Source organism: Myotis daubentonii, chromosome 3, assembly GCF_963259705.1.
Source record: "Myotis daubentonii chromosome 3, mMyoDau2.1, whole genome shotgun sequence".
In the NCBI taxonomy this organism is placed as follows: domain Eukaryota; kingdom Metazoa; phylum Chordata; class Mammalia; order Chiroptera; family Vespertilionidae; genus Myotis; species Myotis daubentonii.
This window is the reverse complement of record NC_081842.1, coordinates 118439804-118458180: the sequence shown is the minus strand read 5'-3', so window position 1 is coordinate 118458180 and position 18377 is coordinate 118439804. Positions and strand designations below refer to the sequence as shown.

At 45.3% G+C, this 18377-nt stretch overlaps 1 protein-coding gene across 4 annotated transcripts in view; it reads right to left on the bottom strand.

Annotated features, from left to right (window-relative positions):
- Positions 1–18377, bottom strand: part of LIMS1 (LIM zinc finger domain containing 1) — a 143028-nt gene that overhangs the window by 76834 nt on the left and 47817 nt on the right. The window contains exon 1 of one of the 4 annotated variants that reach the window (XM_059688350.1): positions 7418–7594. The exons of the other annotated variants lie outside the window; for them this stretch is intronic. The gene's annotated coding sequence lies outside the window, so the exon portion shown is untranslated. Of the gene's footprint in view, positions 1–7417; positions 7595–18377 lie in introns of those variants that run through there. 4 annotated transcript variants of the gene reach the window in all.

Genomic DNA, 18377 nt, shown 5'->3' with positions numbered 1-18377 from the left:
TTAGCAACAAGAAGTGCATTCTCGCCGAACCGGTTTGGCTCAGTGGATAGAGCATGGGCCTGCGGACTCAAGGGTCCCAGGTTCGATTCCGGTCAAGGGCACCTTGGTTGCGGGCACATCCCCACTGGGGGGCGTGCAGGAAGCAGCTGGTCGGTGTTTCTCTCTCATCGATGTTTCTAGCTCTCTGTCCCTCTCCCTTCTTCTCTGTAGAAAATCAATAAAATGTTTAAAAAAAAAAAAAAGAAGTGTAGTCTCAGTAAATGTTACGTCCTTTAAAAAATTTTTTTTAAATTGATTTCAGAGAGGAAGGAAGGAAGGGAGAGGGAGAGGGAGAGAAAGTTAGAAACATCAATGATGAGAGAGAATCATTGATCAGCTGCCTCCTGCACGCCCACAGGGGATCAAGCCCGCAACCCAGGCAAGTACCCTGACCGAGTTTCAAACCATGACCTCCTGGTTCATAGGTCCATGCTAAACCACTGAGCCATGCAGATTTATTTCCCTTTCTTTTAAGGTCTTAGAAATCCTGTCAACACAGGATTCCCGTAGCTGATTTAGTCATCTTGGGGTTAGTCATGGACAGTTTAGATTCCAATTTTCTTTTTTCCTTCTCATCACTTTAATTACTTCCACAGAATTCACCATTATATGCAGGGGTTGTATGTAGACCTTTCTAGGCAAAATCTATTCCCTTCCCCATAGCTGCATTACATATTCCTGTTTTTCTGCCATATTCTTCCCATCTCCTCTGTTCATCCACGTAGCAATTCATTAAAATTAAGTTCAAAATTCTGTCTGCTGCTCATTTTCTCCATAGGATTGTTATCCATACATCACTGCTACTGCTCAAATGTAAATGAAACTTTGCTATAATTTTAGCTATTTCATGTGTGTACACTTCATTCTCCTAAGACACATGGATAAATCCTTTATTTCCCCTAGTGTCTCATTAGATACATCATGAATGAAGATCTTTATAATGGTCTTAGTAAAATAAACGTCAATGGTGACTATCTGGTCAAGATGGAGGCATAGGTAAATGCAGTACTCACTGCTTCCCACATCAAAATTTACAACTAAAATACAGAACCATCATTCTAGCTGAGCAGAAGTCCTACAATTAGGGAATTACAGAAGCAGCACATCAAGACTGTTAGGAGGTGCAGAGACGCAGGCAGAATTGCAGAAACCACTGGTCCCACACCCATGTATGTTGCTTTAAAATCAGGAGGGATATCCTGGCTGTGGAGGTTTCCCTGAGTAGCGAGTGGTCTCTGCCCCACACCAGGCCTCCAGCCCAGGGTTCCAGTGCTGGGAAGAGAAGTCCCCACAACTTCTGGCTGTAAAAACCAGCAGGGATGTGGCTGAGTGACATGAATCTGCTGGAGTCTCAGTTACTCACTTAAAAAAAAAAGTTTTTATTGATTTTAGAGAGAGAGAAGAAGGGAGAGGGAGAGAAACATCAATCAACTGCCTCCCACAAGCCCCTACTGGGAATCGAGCCCACAACCTGGGCATATGCCCTGACCAGGAACTGAACTGGTGACCTCTTGGTTCCTGGGTTGACACTCAACCACTGAGCCACACCAGCCCAACTGAGGCAGTTTCTCTTAAAGGGCCCACGCACAGACTTACTCCCTCAGAGCTCCAGCACTGGGGCAGCAGCTTGAAAGGAACCTGGGACATTCGTGGAGGAACTAACTGGTATGGAATCAGGGAGAACTGGAGGGGCAGCTTTCTCCCAGACAGAAGTACAGGCAGAGACCATTGTGCTTTTTCTGGGTCTTCCCCACAAAGAGCCGGTCGGCAGACACCATATCTGAGTCTCCATGAACCTGGCTCACCCTTTTTGCTCTGCACTGGTGACTTCCTGAGACCCCGCCCCTCCCTACATACAGGCTCATCCAAACCATTTCCAGTGGCTTTCCCATACAACTGGCCTCTTGTCTCATGCTTTGAACTTTCCTAAATTCTCTCAAACAAGTAGCAACTGGCACCAGCATGCCCAGTACCTCTCAATAAGTAGCCTCAGGCCTAGCACTAGTGGCACCCTGCCCTGGCTCACTGGTTGGCCTCTCCTGGGCACCTCCAGGCTCAACTCAAGTAGCAGCCACCTACAGATTGTTTTGTAGTTTATGCTGAGTGGCCCTGGGCAGGGAATAGGCAGTTTGCACCTCCCGGGAGACCCCAGAGCCAGTGCACCTGGTGGTCAGTATTAACCACACCAGATTACAACCCTACCACCTTCATGAATGACACACTCAACAGGCGGACTCAGTGAGCACCAGAGCCCGACTGAAGCAAGTCCTGCTCCACAGGGTTGGCTCCTGCACAACAGCTCTTCTGCTGTAGTCGCAGCTGGTCCTCACAGCCAATTGGCATGGGGATCAATCCCTACTAGTGACACCAATATCAATCAAGGCACAACTACAATAGGACAGTGCACACAGCTCACACAGCAGCACACAGAGTACCCAGCTCAGGTGACTGGGGAGGCTAGCCATCGGCCCTACTGGACACTTACTACACAAGGCCACTCTACCAATTCCAAGAGACATAGCAGCTCTACTTAATACATAGAAACAAACACAGGGAAACAGACAAAATGAGGAGACAAAGAAACATGTCATAAATAAAAGAACAGAAGAAATATTCAGAAAAAGAATGAAATGAAGTGGAAGCAAGCAAACGACTAGAAACAGAATTCAAAACGGTTATAAGGATGCTCAAGGAACTTAAAACTTCAAGGAACTTAGTGAGAACGTCAACATCATAAAAAAAGACCAGTCAGAAATGAGTAATTTACAAGGGATCAAAGTAGAGTAGAGGACACCGAGAATCAAATCAAGAATTTGGAATATGAGGAAGCAAAAAATACCCAATCAGAACAGCAAAAAGAAAAAGAATAAAAAAACATGAAGACAATGTAAGACACCTCTGGAACAACTTCAAGCATACCAACATTTGCATCATGGATGTGCTGGAAGAAGAGAGGGAGCAAGAAATTGAAAACCTATTTGAAAAGATGACAGAAAACTGGTGAGTAAAATAGAATCAGAGGAATTGAAACATGAAACAGACTGACAAATCTCAAAGGGAAGGGGGAAGAAAAGGTGGGAAGAGATTAACCAAAGATCTTATATGCATATATGCATTACCTATGGACACAGACAATGGGGTGGTAAAAGCCACAGACAATGGGGTGGTGCAGGAATTGCTTGGAGGGGAACAATGGCGGGGGGGGGGGGGGGGGTTGACATCTGTAATACTCTCAATAAAGATTAAAAAAAAAAATTTAAAAAGCGCTCTAACTTGTTTGGCTCAGTGGATAGAGCATCAGCCTTCGGACTCAAGGGTCCCAGGTTCGATTCCGGTCAAGGGCATGTACCTTGGTTGCAAGCACATCCCCAGTAGGGGGTGTGCAGGAGGCAGCTGATCGATGTTTCTCTCTCATCGATGTTTCTAACTCTCTATCCCTCTCCCTTCCTCTCTGTAAAATATCAACAAAATATATTTTTAAAAAAATTTAAAAAGCAATGGAAAAATATCCTCAGGTGAGAATTAACAAATAAATAAATAAATAAATAAATAATCTAAAAAGAAAAGAAAGAAGTTATGAGGGGTTTGGAAGGAATGGAGAGTTAATGCTTAATGGGTATGAAGTATTTGTCTGGGGCAACAAAAAGTTTTGGAAATATTGGGTGCCCCCCAAAAATATATACACACTTCAGCAGCTAATAGCTCAATGAAATGTATTTTAATAAACACTGCCTTTATAATTATTCAAAATGTGTGTATACATTTTTTTGGGACACTGTATATAGTGATGATGTTTGCACAACATTGTGAATGTAACTAATGCCTCTGAATTTTATACTTAAAATGGTTTAAATGAAAATTTTATGGTCTTAAAATAACAAATTTTATGGTATATGTATTTTACCATAATAATAAAACGGAATGAAAGGAAGATTTGTTGACCACCTAAATCCCATCAAGTATCAAGCTAGGATCATTTTGCGTACATTATCTCAATCCTCACTACTTACAGATTGGTATTATTGCCACTTACAGATAAGAAATCTGTGACTCAACTGTTAAATAATTTGTTCAGAATCTTGCAAGTGGCAGAAGATTTGAACTCAGGCCTGATAGCTCTAAAGAGCTACGTGTTCAAATACTTTCCTAGGCTACAAATAAACATCTGTGCAGTAGCAAACTTCCTTTAAGCATAGTTTTTAAGCCCTATGGATATTTTACTTAGGGAAATTTGCCTCTTCTCCACACACCCCATCCCTGCCCAGTACTCAGAATATCTGGTAAAATGTGTTTTTTAATCTTTCATGTTCTATATATATCCTATCCTAAATTCTCATCTGATATGTTAGAGTATCCATCCTCACCACCTCCCACCCCCAACAATACCATCATCTATTTGTAGCAATGTTTAGTGAATAAAATATTTTCCTATGTATCACCTCATTTAATTTAATCAATTACTTAACTTCGTAGGATGGACATCAACCCCTCTATTCTTCAAACTGGTCAACTATGTCCCAGAAGTGACACACTAACTTGGAGCTGAAATCTGAGCTAGAATACAGGCAATTATATATATACTAGAGGCCCAGTGCACAGATTCGTGCATACTGAAAGGAAATTAATTAGAAGGTGGCCAGCAGGATGGGACTGGGTGAGATGGGCCGGACACGTCCTGGAGCCAACCTCCCGTGGTCTCTCCCCAGCCAGCTGCACCTGAGGCAGCACCGGGGCTCAAAGAGCATCTGCAGAGTGAGCAGCGTCCATCTGGCAGGTGGGTTCCCTTGGCCTGGCTGTTGGGATCGGGCTGAAACTGCAGTCCAACATACCCTGCAGGGTTCCGGAGTGCAAGAGGGTACGCTGCAAAGTTGCTATCGCTCGGCAGCTCCTGCATTGAGTGTCTGCTCCTTGGAGGTCATTGTGCAGCATAGCTACCAGCCGGTTGGCCGGTCGCTTAAGCTTTTATATATATAGAAATACACCCGAAATGCATTTTCTTCTGAGAATGAATGGATTAATCAATATATTGACAAGACCTAATTCAAAATCACTGTAAGGCCTCTGCATTAAAAAAAAAAACAACCACATGCCTAAAAACAATTTAAAAACATTTATTGATGTATAGTTGACATATAAGTTCCTTTAAAAGCTTTATTTTTTTCTGGGGAACTCTCAGCACTATTGACATAAAGAAATTGTTTATGAGATTTAAGACTCACTCCCACCTCTCTGACAAGGCCAGGTTTAAGCCCCACACACCTTACTTTCTTAAAACCTCAATTTCAGTATATTCTCATATCTGGTCCCACCAACTAGAACCACTTCTCAGTCATCTTTGTATACTCAGAACCAAGCACAGTGCTTAGCATGGAACAAACAGATCAAATGTCAACTGAATGAAGGAATTGTTGACAAAGCTGGTATATGGTACTGCAATCTCCATTCTCTTCCCAGTCCATGCTCTACAGGGCTATGTGATTAGCAGCTCACTGCAAAATGGCCCCACATTTTATTGCATTTAAGACCAGTATTCCATGTATATTTCCTGTTACTTTCACCCCTCAAAAACATCTTACATCCTATAGCACATTAGCCTTTTGAATTTATTCCATTCAATCAACATTCATTTATTGAGCACTTAGTACTCTAGGCTCTGGGACACAGAGGGAACAATTAAGACAAAGCCCCTGCTTGGGGGATCTTAACATTATCTAGTGAAAGGGCAGGAGATACCTGGCATCTGAAAGACAGAGGTCGAGGGCAAGGTGCAGATCAAGTATGCCCTGTAGACCAGAATAGGGACTGTGGGTTTCATTCTAGGTGACATGAAAAGGCAATGAAGTAAAACAGACCTACAAACCTTTGATTAAGCTGTTGCCAACACTGCCTAGAACACTGTCCCATCATTTTTACATTGAAATGCACTTATTCTTCAAAATCCAACTCAAAAATCATCAACTAAATGGTGCCATCCTTAAGAATTACAGGCACTGTTTCCCTTTGATTATCCCCCAAAACTTGACAGCACTCAGCTTTTTATTAATTTGAAAGATCAAATTAAAGTGATCATCCTCTTTTTAACTTTTTCTTTCTTGTTCCAGATAGTGTTCGCCTAATCACTATAACTATGCCATATTTCACAATTGTTTATATGTTTTAAAACATATAAAAATATGTAATATATATAAAATAAGAACCTTCCTTATACATCACTCCATTCTATATCACAGGTATATTCCTCTCAAGGTTATCATGTTTTAGGGCATTAATTGTAAAATAAATACAATATTTTTTCACAAATACATTATATGTCTAAGGAAATTCATCATGTAAGGCAAATCTTGTGTAGACACAAGATCCTTTTGGGGTAAATATCCACCTTTTTTAAAAAAATCCTCACCTGATATGTTTTTATTGATTTTAGAGAGAGAGGAAGGGAGAGGGAGAGAGGGAGGGAGGCAGGGAGGGAGGGAGGGAGGGAGGCAGGGCGGGAAGTGAGGGAGAGAGGGAGAGACATCAACCGGTAGTCTCCTGTACATGCCCTGACCAGACCAGGGATCGAACCTGCAACCTAAGTGTGTGCCCTGATCAGAAATCGAACCTATGACCCTTCAGTGCATGGGACACCACTTTAAACTCTGAGCCACACTGGCCAGGGCTGAAAAATCACTTCTTAATAAATGTTTTACAAATGTAGTTTTGGTGCACTAAGACAGTTTTTTAAAAAGAATTATATAGGTTAATAAAAACTAGTAACTCCTCAACTGGTTGCTCTTTTCCAGCTATGGCAAGACAAAAGTTCACTAACCATAGTATTGTACAGCATATGATTGACTGTTTCTTTGTTTGTTTTAAGACCAAAGGCAGAATTTGAGTTAAAAATATTTAATATAATAAGATGCCAAAAAGAATTACTAAGGTCTTTTGTACTATAAGTCCTGCAGGACCTTAAACTTTATGGCACTAAACATTATCAAGGTTGCTAATGTTTTCTTGCAAGAGTAAAGAATTTTTGCTTTAAAACCAATATAAGATGAAATTGGTTTTACACGTTTTCAATAATTAAATATACACCATTCTCTGTAGCAGGGAGGAGAAAAATTTTAATGAGCATGGCCAGAAGCTACTGCAACTTATCCAAGACCCTTTCTGTTATTATATATGCAAATTTAGGTAACTATCTTTTATATTTGCTTTTCAATAACTAAGAAAGATAGTTCATAAGGAAAACAAATCTGGAAATACAACAATACCCTGCATTTGGCTCACCAAGGCTATCACATGCATTTCTTCTCTCAAACTTCCACTCCTCAGTCTTAACAACTTTGTGCACAAAGCCCCATCTCTGCAAAAGCAAGCCGATACTCCAAGCACTTACCTGATGTGCCTCCTAGCTCCCTTCCTCTTAATTCAAGGAAAAAAGAATCTCCTTTCAGCTCTTGTATTCACTCATTTATTAGAGCCTGGGAAACGAGCTTCACATCATGCTGAATTATCTTTAAAAGCTTCTGCTTCCTATACTGTATAATACTTCCTCATCTTAACTTTGCATCTGTGCCCTTGAACTATATTTAAGCAAATGAAAGCAAGCTGAGGGTTTTTCCCCTGAATTCAGTCAATCATGTGACATGGTGTGTTACATGATAACCCCACAATTCTGAAGCAATAAGACAACACCCTTAAATGTCATAACTCACATCCTGTTAAGTTCTTTTATATACCTTAAGTTAAGAAATTCATCCGCAAACTTATGGAAAGCATTTGTGATATGCAGAAAAATGAACAACAGATACATTTCCTAAAATCTCTCAAATAAGCAGCACCTGGCCTCAGCATGCCCCTGTATCTATCCTCCATAACGGTTGGTAGTCACAGACAGTCCTCTCAGCTGATTGGCCTAGAGGTAAATCCCTTCCACTGATGTGCTAACAGCAATAAACACTCAACTACAACAGGAGGGTTTACATAGCCCACATGGAGGTGCACCTGGAGTGCCCAGGTTGGGTGGATCAGGGAGGCTGTACCACTGGACCCTACAGAACACCTACTACACAAGGCCACTCTACCAAATCCAGGAGACACAGCAGCTCTACCTAACACATAGAAACAAAAGGGAAGCAGGCAAAATGTGGACAAAGAAATAGGTCCCAAATGAAAGAACAGGAGAAATCTCCAGAAAAAGAACTAAATGAACATGGCTGGTGTGGCTCAGTGGCTGAGCATCAACCTATGAACCAGGAGGTCACAGTTTGATTCCTGGTCAGGACACATGCCTGGGTTGTGGGCTTGATTCCCAGTGTGGGGTGTGCAGGAGGCAGCTGATCAATGGTTCTCTCTCATCACTGATGTTTCTATCTCTCTCTCCCTCTGCCCTCCTCTCTAAAATAAAACAAAACAAAAACAACTAAATGAAAAGGAAGCAAGCAAACCACCAGATACAGTAGGTCATCGGAGATCCATTCCTACAGCGGCATATAACGCAATTTTGGCCGTACGTCGGAACCCACCTACATAAGCACCTACGTCACTCACATGGAGCACATACACAGCAGTAATGAAGTGAAACAGTAAAAAGAATTTAAAAGAAAGATTACAATTCCTGACCTTTACTTGTGGTAAATAAATAATGAAAAACATAAAGCACATATGTACATGTCAAAATGACGGAATTTTTTTTAATAAATACTGTAAATGGGAGATGGTGACGTAACCACAAAATGACATACGCTGAGTCCAACATAACCCAAGGACTGCCTGTATAGAGTTCAAAACAATGGTTATAAGGATGCTCAAGGAATTTACTGAGAACTTCAAGGAACTTAGTGAGAACATCAATAGCATAAAACAGGATATAGAAACCATAGCAAAGAACCAGTCAGAAATGAGGGATACACTAATTGAAAAGAAAAATAATTTACAGGGAACCAACAGTAGAGTAGGGAATGCTGAGACTCAGCAATATATAAGGAGGCAAAAACACCCAACCAGAAAAGCAAAAAGAATAATTGGGGGGGAAAAATGAAGATAGTGTAAGGAGCCTCTGGGACAACTTCAAGCGTACCAATATCTGAATTATGGGGGTGCCAGAAGAAAAGAAAGAGCAAGATATTGAAAACCTATTTGAAGAAATAATGACAGAAAACTTCCCCTACCTGGTGAAAGAAATAGACTTACAAGTCCAGGAAGCGCAGAGAACCCCAAACAAAAGGAATCCAAAGAGGACCACACCAAGACACATCATAATTAAAATGCCAAGGGCAAAAACAAAGAGAGAATATTAAAAGCAGCAAGAGAAAAACAGTTAATTACCTACAAGGGAGTACCATACGACTGTCAGCTGATTTCTCAACAGAAACTTTGCAGGCCAGAAGGGAGTGGCAAGAAATATTCAAAGTGATGAATAGCAAGAACTTACACCCAAAATTACTCTACCCAGCAAAGCTATCATTTAGAATTGAAGGTCAGATAAAAAGCTTCACAGATAAGAACAAGCTAAAGGAGTTCATCACCACCAAACCAGTATTATATGAAATGCTGAAGGGTATTCTTTAAGAAGAGGAAGAAGAAGAAAAAGGTAAAGATAAAAATTATGAACAACAAAGTGACAACAAATATATATCTAGCAACAAGTGAATCTAAAAATCAAGTGAATAGAGAAATTGATGAACAGAATAAACTGGTGAATATAAGAGAATCAGGGGCATAGAAAGGTAGTGGACTGACAATTCTCGGGGGGAAGGGGATGTGGAGGGTCCGGGAAGAGACTGGAGAAGATCGAACACCTATGGACAAGGACAATGGGGGGTGGGTAAGGGCATGTTGTGGGGTGGGAATCAGGTGGAGGAGAGCTATGTGGAGAAAAAAGAGTAACAACTGTGTTGAGGGCCGCTGGCAAAACCTTTGGGCATCTTTAATTATGTTGCCTGAAACTCAGAGTGCAGGCAGAGCCACGCCCTGGGGGCGGACCTAATCAAGAGATTGGGCCGCCACTGAGTCTGACTTTCCCAGCCCAGTGTTAAGGGGATGGATCTCATGGTGTCACCAGGAACTCAAGGCCCACCCAGATGTGATGTAACTTCCTGTTATTCAAGTATTTAATAAACTCCTTCGGGTGCTGGCTCTCTCTGCATCTGTCCCTCCATCAGAGGGCAGATGCAACACTCAGGCCCAGCTTTCACTCTATTTCTGTCTCAGTCTTGTGTTTTTTCATTTTTCCTTAAACCTCGTTGTGTTCTATTCAAGATTTCATGAAGCCCCGCATTCTCTCTCTCTGCGCTGGTTGCAGGAAGAGAGAACACCCCCCCTCCAATACAACTGTAATAATCTGAATAATAAAGATTTATTTAAATTAAAAAAAGAAGGAAGTGGAAAGTGCAAAGGCTGTTTGTTTGTAGTGAGAAGCAAGCTGTTCAGCCCATTCCCACTAGGGATAGTCCCACACCTCAGATATAAACCCTGGAGAGCAGTCATGGTCTCTCCTGGGAGAAGAAAAATAGAACAGAAGTCTTCTAAGCTAAAATTATGTTATTGCAATTAGAACCCAAGAGGGAAACATTTGACATTTTGACATCTGTTGTGGTCCCAATCCTTCATTTATCACCCTGCACTATCCTATCTAATAAAAGAGAAACATGGTAATTAGCCATACCTCCGCTGCCCTTCCCATTGGCTAATCAGGGCAATATGCAAATTAACTGCCAGCCAAGATAGCGGCCGGCAGCCAGGCAGCTTGAAACTAACATGAGGCTTGCTTGCGCCAGTGACGGAGGACTCCAACGTTCCCTGCCTGCCGCTGCCGGCCTCTGAGCTTGCAGTTTGAAACATTGTTACAAATATAGAAGCTAAACAAAACCCCAGAAACCTGCTTTCAGTCAGCTGGGATCTCAGAGCTGGAGTTGAAACAGTGTTTCGATTATAGAACCGAAACAAACCAGATACCTGCTTTCAGCAGCGGAGGCCTCAGAGCTGGAGCCAAGCCTAAGAGCTAAAGCTGGCCCAGAATAAAAAAACAAAAAAAGAAAAAAAGGAGCAGTTGGGAACTTCAGTCACCCCCCAGCCTGAAAACAGCCCTCAGCCCCTCACCCAGACTGGCCAGGCACCCCAGTGGGGACCCCCACCCTGAAGGGTGTGTGACCAGCTGCAAACAGCCATCATCCCTTCATCCAGGCTGGCCAGGCACCCCAGTGGGGACCCCCACCCTGATCCAGGACACTCTTCAGGGCAAACCAGCCAGCCCCCATCCATGCACCAGGCCTCTATCCTATATAGTAAAAGGGTAATATGCCTCCCAGCACCGGGATCAGTGGAGCAGCGAGGCCTCCCAGCACCGGGATCAGCAGGACAGGGGGCAGTGACCAAACCCCCTGATCGCCCTGCAGCTCTGTGTGTGACAGGGGGCGGGGGACAACCTCCCTATCCGCCCTGCTCTGTTCGTGACAGGGGAAGGCGCCCCAACCCCCTGATCAGCCCTGCTCTGTGCCTGATACGGGGGAGCTCCCCAACCCCCTGATCGCCCTGCGGCTCTGTGTGTGACAGGGTGTGGCGCCCCAACCCCCGGATCGGCCCTGCTCTGTGTGTGACAGTGGCAGCGCCCCAACCCCCTGATCGTCCCTGCTCTGTGGGTGATAGAGTGCGGCGCCCCAACCCCTCCCCCCATGGGCCCTGCTCTGTGTGTGACGGGGTAGAGCCATAACCTCCCCATCGGCCCTGGCCTGAGTGTGACAGGGTGCGGCACTCCAACCCCCTGATCCGCCCTGCTCTGTGTGTGCCAGGGGGCGGTGCCCCAACTTCCCTATCGGCCCTACTCTGTGAGTGACGGGGGGAGCTCCTCAACCCCCTGATCAGCCCTGCTCTGTGCGTGTAAGGGGGGAGCTCCTCAACCCCCTGATAGACCCTGCTCTCTGTGTGACAGGGTATGGAGCCCCAACCCCCCTGATGGGCCCTGCTCTGTGTGTGACAGGGGGCGGCGCCCCAACCCCGTGATTGGCCCTGCTCTGTGCGTGACAGGGAGTGGCACCGCAGCCTCCCCATCGACCCTGCCTTGAGTGTGAGGGGACAGTGCCCCAACCCCCCAATCGTCCCTACCCTGAGTGTGACTGAGGGTACATCGCAACCTCCCGATCCGCCCTGCTCTGAGCCTGACCAGGGGCTGCACCTAGGGATTGGGCCTTCCCTCTGCCACCCGCGAGCAGGCGTAAGCCAGCAGGTCTTTATCTCCCAAGGGGTCCCAGACTGCAAGAGGGCACAGGCCAGGCTGAGGGACCCCGCCTTCCCCCCCGAGTGCACAAATTTTTGTGCACTGGGCTTCTAGTCTACATTAATAAAAGAGGAAGATGCAAATTGACCACCCCTCCATAACACCCACCAGCCAATCAGAGTGAGTATGCAAATTAACCCACCAGAGATGGCAGGTTAATTTGCATATGCAGGCGCCAAGCGGCCGGGACTGGGGTGCCTGGGTCCCAGGGATGGGCACCACTCCCGCAGGCTCCCGGGACCATTGCCGGCCCCAAGAGGCGAGGGCGGCAACACCAAGCTATGCCCGAAGCCTCCCAGGACCATCACCAGCCCCGCCAAACCAAGCCCGCAGCCTCCTGGGACCATCGCTGGCCCCAGGAAGCGAGCACATGCTGCAGCCCAGCACAGGCCCGGAATAAAATGTTGACAACAAATCCTTTCAGTATAATTGGGGCATTAGAGGCCCACAGAATGATCGTTTCCTTTTCTATTAAACACATAACTCGGACACACTATTTACAATTAAATAAGTTCCATATGTTTTGACATTTTACAGCCCTGGAAAGTTACATATAATGATCAGCAAAATGAGAAGATGAAAAGAATTTTTAGGCTTTTAAAGATGTATCTAATTTCTCTCTAGAAGACACACCAATTCAAAAAGTGATGGTTTTTTGTCCTATAGGACATTGGCCAGATTGTATTTATTTTAGCAGTTTTACTTTAGGCTTTCATCTTTGGAAATCACATTTGGACACTATTATCATCCTACCAGTCCCTTCACTGAGTTAAACAGAATTTTTGCATTTGTTATTATATATTTGAATAAGAATTATGTATTTAACACATGCAAAATTTTGTTTTGACACAATAAAACAAAAGATCATTTGATTCTTCCCTGGAACACAGAAAAGCACAAACTTGAATCATTGGTGTGGCTTAGGCTAATTTTCTAAATATTGTTAATAAAATTCCTGTAGGGATCTTCACAGAGCCAAGAATTCTCTCTTTCAGGCTTACATATGCAGTATCTCCAAGGAGGAGGCTTGTTATTCTGTGTGTTTTGTTTTTGTTTTTTAATAATCACCAGGGGATATTTTTTCACTGCTTTTTGGAGAGTGGATGTGAGGGAGAGGGAGAGGAAGAGGGAGGGGGAGGGGGGGGAAGAGGAGGGCCCACCCTCGCCAGCAGTCCCACCTCTGTGTGTAAGCTGCAGAGGAAACACCTTTTCTGACCGCTCATTGGCTAAACTCCCTGTATGCTACTCGCAGTGTTCTTGGTAACTTGCCTAATAAGAATCCAATAAGGTGATCTAGGGTTTTCCACCTTACTCCTGGAGGAAAAAACGAAGGTCCACTGCTGGAGGGGCTAAGAAATGTCATGTCCTGCCCTAGCCAGTTTGGCTTAGTGGATAGAGCCTCGGCGTGCTGACCGCAGGGTCCAGGTTCGATTCTGGTCAAGGGCATTACCTAGGTTGCAGGCTCCTCCCTGGCCGGGGCCCAGGTCAGGGCTCATGCAGGAGGCAACCAAACGCAGTGTCCCTCTCACACTGATGTTTCTCTCTTTCTTTCCCTCTCTCTTCCACACTCTCTAAAAATCAATGGAAAAATATCCTCAGGTATGGATAAAAAAAAAAAAAAAAAAGAAATGTCATATCCTATGAAAGAGACATCTTGAAAATGCCTAAAGAAAATTGTCATTTTTTTGTGGTGAAGGGACTGTAGTCCATGTTGATGAAAACCGATAGCAGTGGTGGCGGCAGCGAGGTGATGGGGGCGACACCTTCCCCTGATCAGCCAGATTGCCTCCTGCAGAGGGAGCCCACAGAGAACAGGCCTAAGAGGACTCCCAGATTGTGAGAGGGGGCAGAGTGGGCTGAGGAAACCCCCCCTCAGTGTACGAATTTTGTGTACAGGGCCTCTAGTGAAGGAAATAAGCAGGGTGCTATGACAGACCAGAGCGGGGCACACATGCTTAGGTAGGTGACCAGAAGTCTATCTTGAGTTCCTACAGCTATCTCGCTTCCCCTCCTCCTCTCTTCAGACAAATTTTTGTGAATGCAGCCCCACCTCCCATTTACTCTTCAAACCACTGCAATCTGGAAACATCTCTGATTAAGGTCACAATCATCTCTTAAAAAAACAAATCCAGAAGACATTTTTCGATCATTATCTTATATTTGGCATTTATAAAGAATGCTCTCTTAGACATTTTCAGTTCAATTGTCTTGTTTCCTGACCATATCATACTTGTATCTCTCTAATTACCCCATCATTGTCTCCTCGGCAGGATCATCTTCCTCTGCCTGCCTTTTAGGTACAGCCACTCCCCTAATTCTGACCTGGCTCCCTTTGTATCATCATGCACATTCTCCCTGGTGACTTCATCACCTCTTAGGGCTCCACTACTTCCTCTATGTTAGCAACACCAGCAAGACCTTTCTCCTGAACTTCAGAGTCATACATCAAACTGTCTGCTGGTTGTTTCCACAGAGATGTCTTAACAGGTAACTCAAATCTAAGATGATTAAATAAACTATTTATCCCTTCCCTACATCTGGTTCTTCCTCTTAATATGTCCTCTCTCACGTATGGCCATTACCCAACCAGCAAGCTAGAGGTCTCCCAGTCATCCCTTGCCTTCTTACCTTCAAAACATCTACTTCTGCTACTAGTAACTTTCACTCTTAGGTACCCAGCCCCATCTTACTCTCATTTTCAGATCTGCACAGTTCCAGCCCTCATGATCCCTCACTTGATGTGCTGCTGCAGCCTCTTAGCTGGTCCCTGCCACCAGGCTGGTTCTCTTCAATCAAACTCAAGAGATCCAGGCAGCAAGTTCTCTCTCTGAGGGACTTAAACTCTCCAACGGCCCTCCACTGCATTGAATACAAAGGTAAGTTCCTTCAGGAAGCATACAAACCCTACATCACCTGGCCCACCTATTTCGCCCAAATCTTCATCTCTAGATACTTCCTGCCATTCACTCTATGCAACCCAATAACGACACACACACCACACAGTCAATGTTGCTTCTTATACTGACCCCTCAGCTTAGAAGATCTTCTCCCATCTTTCCGTTGCTAATTCCAACAGCTTTGTACAACTGAGTGAAGCATCAGGTTAAAAAACAACAACAACAACAAAAAAAACAACCTGTCCTAAACCTTCTCCAATTCTAGTCTCCTGTTTGGATCCTGCACTCCTCCCCAGGGCTCCTGTAAGGCCTCACTTTTTTTGTAAGAGCTTCTTTTTCTAACCTCTTTCAGGGTAGGAACTAGATTCCTATTCATCTTATGCCCCTTGTGCCGATGCCTAACATACATATTAGACATTTAATAAAGTGTAACTAAACTGAACCTATAGGAGAGGCATTGTCTATTCTTACCTTACAGATAAGAAAAATGATGCTCAGAGGGAGGTTATTAGACTTTTTTAAAGTCACCCAAGGAGAAGTCTAAGAAGAGAACTCAGAATGCAAAAGCACGCTAGCTAAATCAAAGTATTTTCTTAAAAGCACAAAGCTTCTCAGAGCTAAGCATGATGGGAGTAGGAAATGTGTCTAAGTTTTTACTGTTACCCAAGAACCTGGCAAGGTATTAGCCAGCATACAGTAAGTACTTAATAAATATTGGCTGGCTTACTAAGATTATGGAGAGAGGGTCATTTTCATTCATATACTGTGCAAGAGTGGGTATGCTTGTTTTCAGCAGAGGTAGCTACACTTCCGTATTATCTCCAGCTACAGAGTGGGTACCCTGGTAACAGAACTTTCCTTTTTCTTCCATCCACTACCATGCTTATTTTTTCCTTTATTAGCCTCACACAGATATAAAGGAAAGCAGGATAACTGTTTTCCATAGAATACTCTCTTAATGGACATAGATCTACTCTGTAACTTGTTCAATGCCCTTTCTTATCCTTTTTTCTCTGGTCTTTTAAAAACTCAGGAGTAATTTCACCCAACTTGATTAACCCAATATGTCAAGTGCTACAGCATTTCTCCATATTTAGACTCTTTATAGATCCTTATTATATAACACTAGAGGCCCGGTGCACAAAAATTTGTGCACTTGGGGGGGAAGGCGAGGTCCCTCAGCCTGGTCTGTGCCCTCTCCCAGTCTGGGACCCCTCGGGAGATAACGCCCTGCTGGCTTAGGCCTGCTTCCAGGTGGCAGAAGGCAGGCCCAATCCCTAGGTGCAGCCCCTGGTCGGGCTCAGAGCAGGGCTGATTGGGGAGTTGGGGCGCCGCCCCATCATGCACAGAGCAGGGTGGATCGGGAGGTTGCGATGCCACCCTCAGTCACGCTCAGGGTAGGGCCGATTGGGGGGTTGGGGCACCGCCCCCTGTCAAACTCAAGGCAGGGTCGATGGGGAGGTTGCGGTGCCACCCCCTGTCATGCACAGAGCAGGGCCAATCAGGGGGTTGGGGCGCTGCCCCCTGTCACGCACAGAGCAGGGCCAATCAGGGGGTTGGGGCGCTGCCCCCTGTCATGCACAGAGCAGGGCCCATCAGGGGGGTTAGGGAGTTCCCCCCTGTCACACACAGAGCAGGGCCCATCAGGGGGTTGAGGAGCTCCCCCCTGTCACTCACAGAGTAGGGCCCATAGGGGAGTTGGGGCACCGCCCCCTGTCACACACAGAGCAGGGCAGATCAGAGGGTTGGGGCGCCGCCACTCTCACACTCAGAGCAGGGCCGATGGGGAGGTTATGGCTCTACCCTGTCACACACAGAGAAGGGCCCATGAGGGGGGTGGGGGGGTTGGGGCGCCGCACCCTGTCACACACAGAGCAGGGCCGATCAGGAGGTTGGGGCGCCTTCCCCTGTCACGAACAGAGCAGGGTGGATAGGGAGGTTGTGGCCCAGCACCCTGTCACACACAGAGCAGCAGGGTGATCAGTGGGTTTGGGCGTTGCCCCCTGTCACACTGATCCCGGTGCTGGGAGGCCTTGCGGCTCCGCTGATCCCGGTGCTGGGAGGCCTTGCAGCTCCGCTGATCCCGGTGCTGGGAGGCATATTACCCTTTTACTATATAGGATAGAGGCCTGGTGCATGGGTGGGGCTGGCTGGTTTGCCCTGAAGGGTGTCCTGGATCAGGGTGGGGGTCCCCACTGGGGTGCCTGGCCAGCCTGGGTGAGGGGATAATGGCTGTTTGCAGCTGGTCACACACCCTTCAGGGTGGGGGTCCCCACTGGGGTGCCTGGCCAGCCTGGGTGAGGGGCTGAGGGCTGTTTTCAGGCTGGGGGGTGACTGAAGCTCCCATCTGCTCCTTTTTTTCTTTTTTCTTTTTTATTCTGCGCCAGCTTTAGCTCTGGCTCCAGCTCTGAGGCTTCTGTTGCTGAAAGCAGGTATCTGGTTTGTTTGTGTTCTATAATCGAAACAATGTATAACTCCAGCTCTGAGATCCCGGCTTGCTGAAAGCAGGTTTCTGGGGTTTTGTTTAGCTTCTATATTTGTTACAATGTTTCAAACTGCAGGCTCAGAGGCTGGCAAGGCAGGCGGGGAACGTTGGTTTCCTCCGTCACTGGCGCAAGCAAGCCTCATGTTAGTTTCAAGCTGCCTGGCTGCCGGCCGCCAATGTGGCTGGCAGTTAATTTGCATATCACCCTGATTAGCCAATGGGAAGGGTAGCGGTCGTACGCTAATTACCATGTTTCTCTTTTATTAGATAGGAGGATATTTATTTATTTATTTTTTAATTTATTTATTTATTTTTATTTTATTGCTTAAAGTATTACAAAGGGTATTACATATGTGTCCATTTTATCCCCCCGCCCTAGACAGTCCCCTAGCCTCCCCTATTCCCCAGTGTCTTATGTCCATTGGTTATGCTTATATGCATGCATACAAGTCCTTTAGTTGATCTCTTACCCCCCTCCCTCCTGCCCCCCAACCCTCCCCGGCCTTCCCGCTGCAGTTTGACAATCTGTTTGAGGCAGCTCTGCCTCTGTATCTATTATTGTTCAAAAGTTTATAATGGTCTCTATTGTCCATGAATGAGTGAGATCATGTGGTATTTTTCCTTTATTGACTGGCTTATTTCACTTAGCATAATGCTCTCCAGTTCCATCCATGACGTTGCAAATGGTACGAGTTCCTTC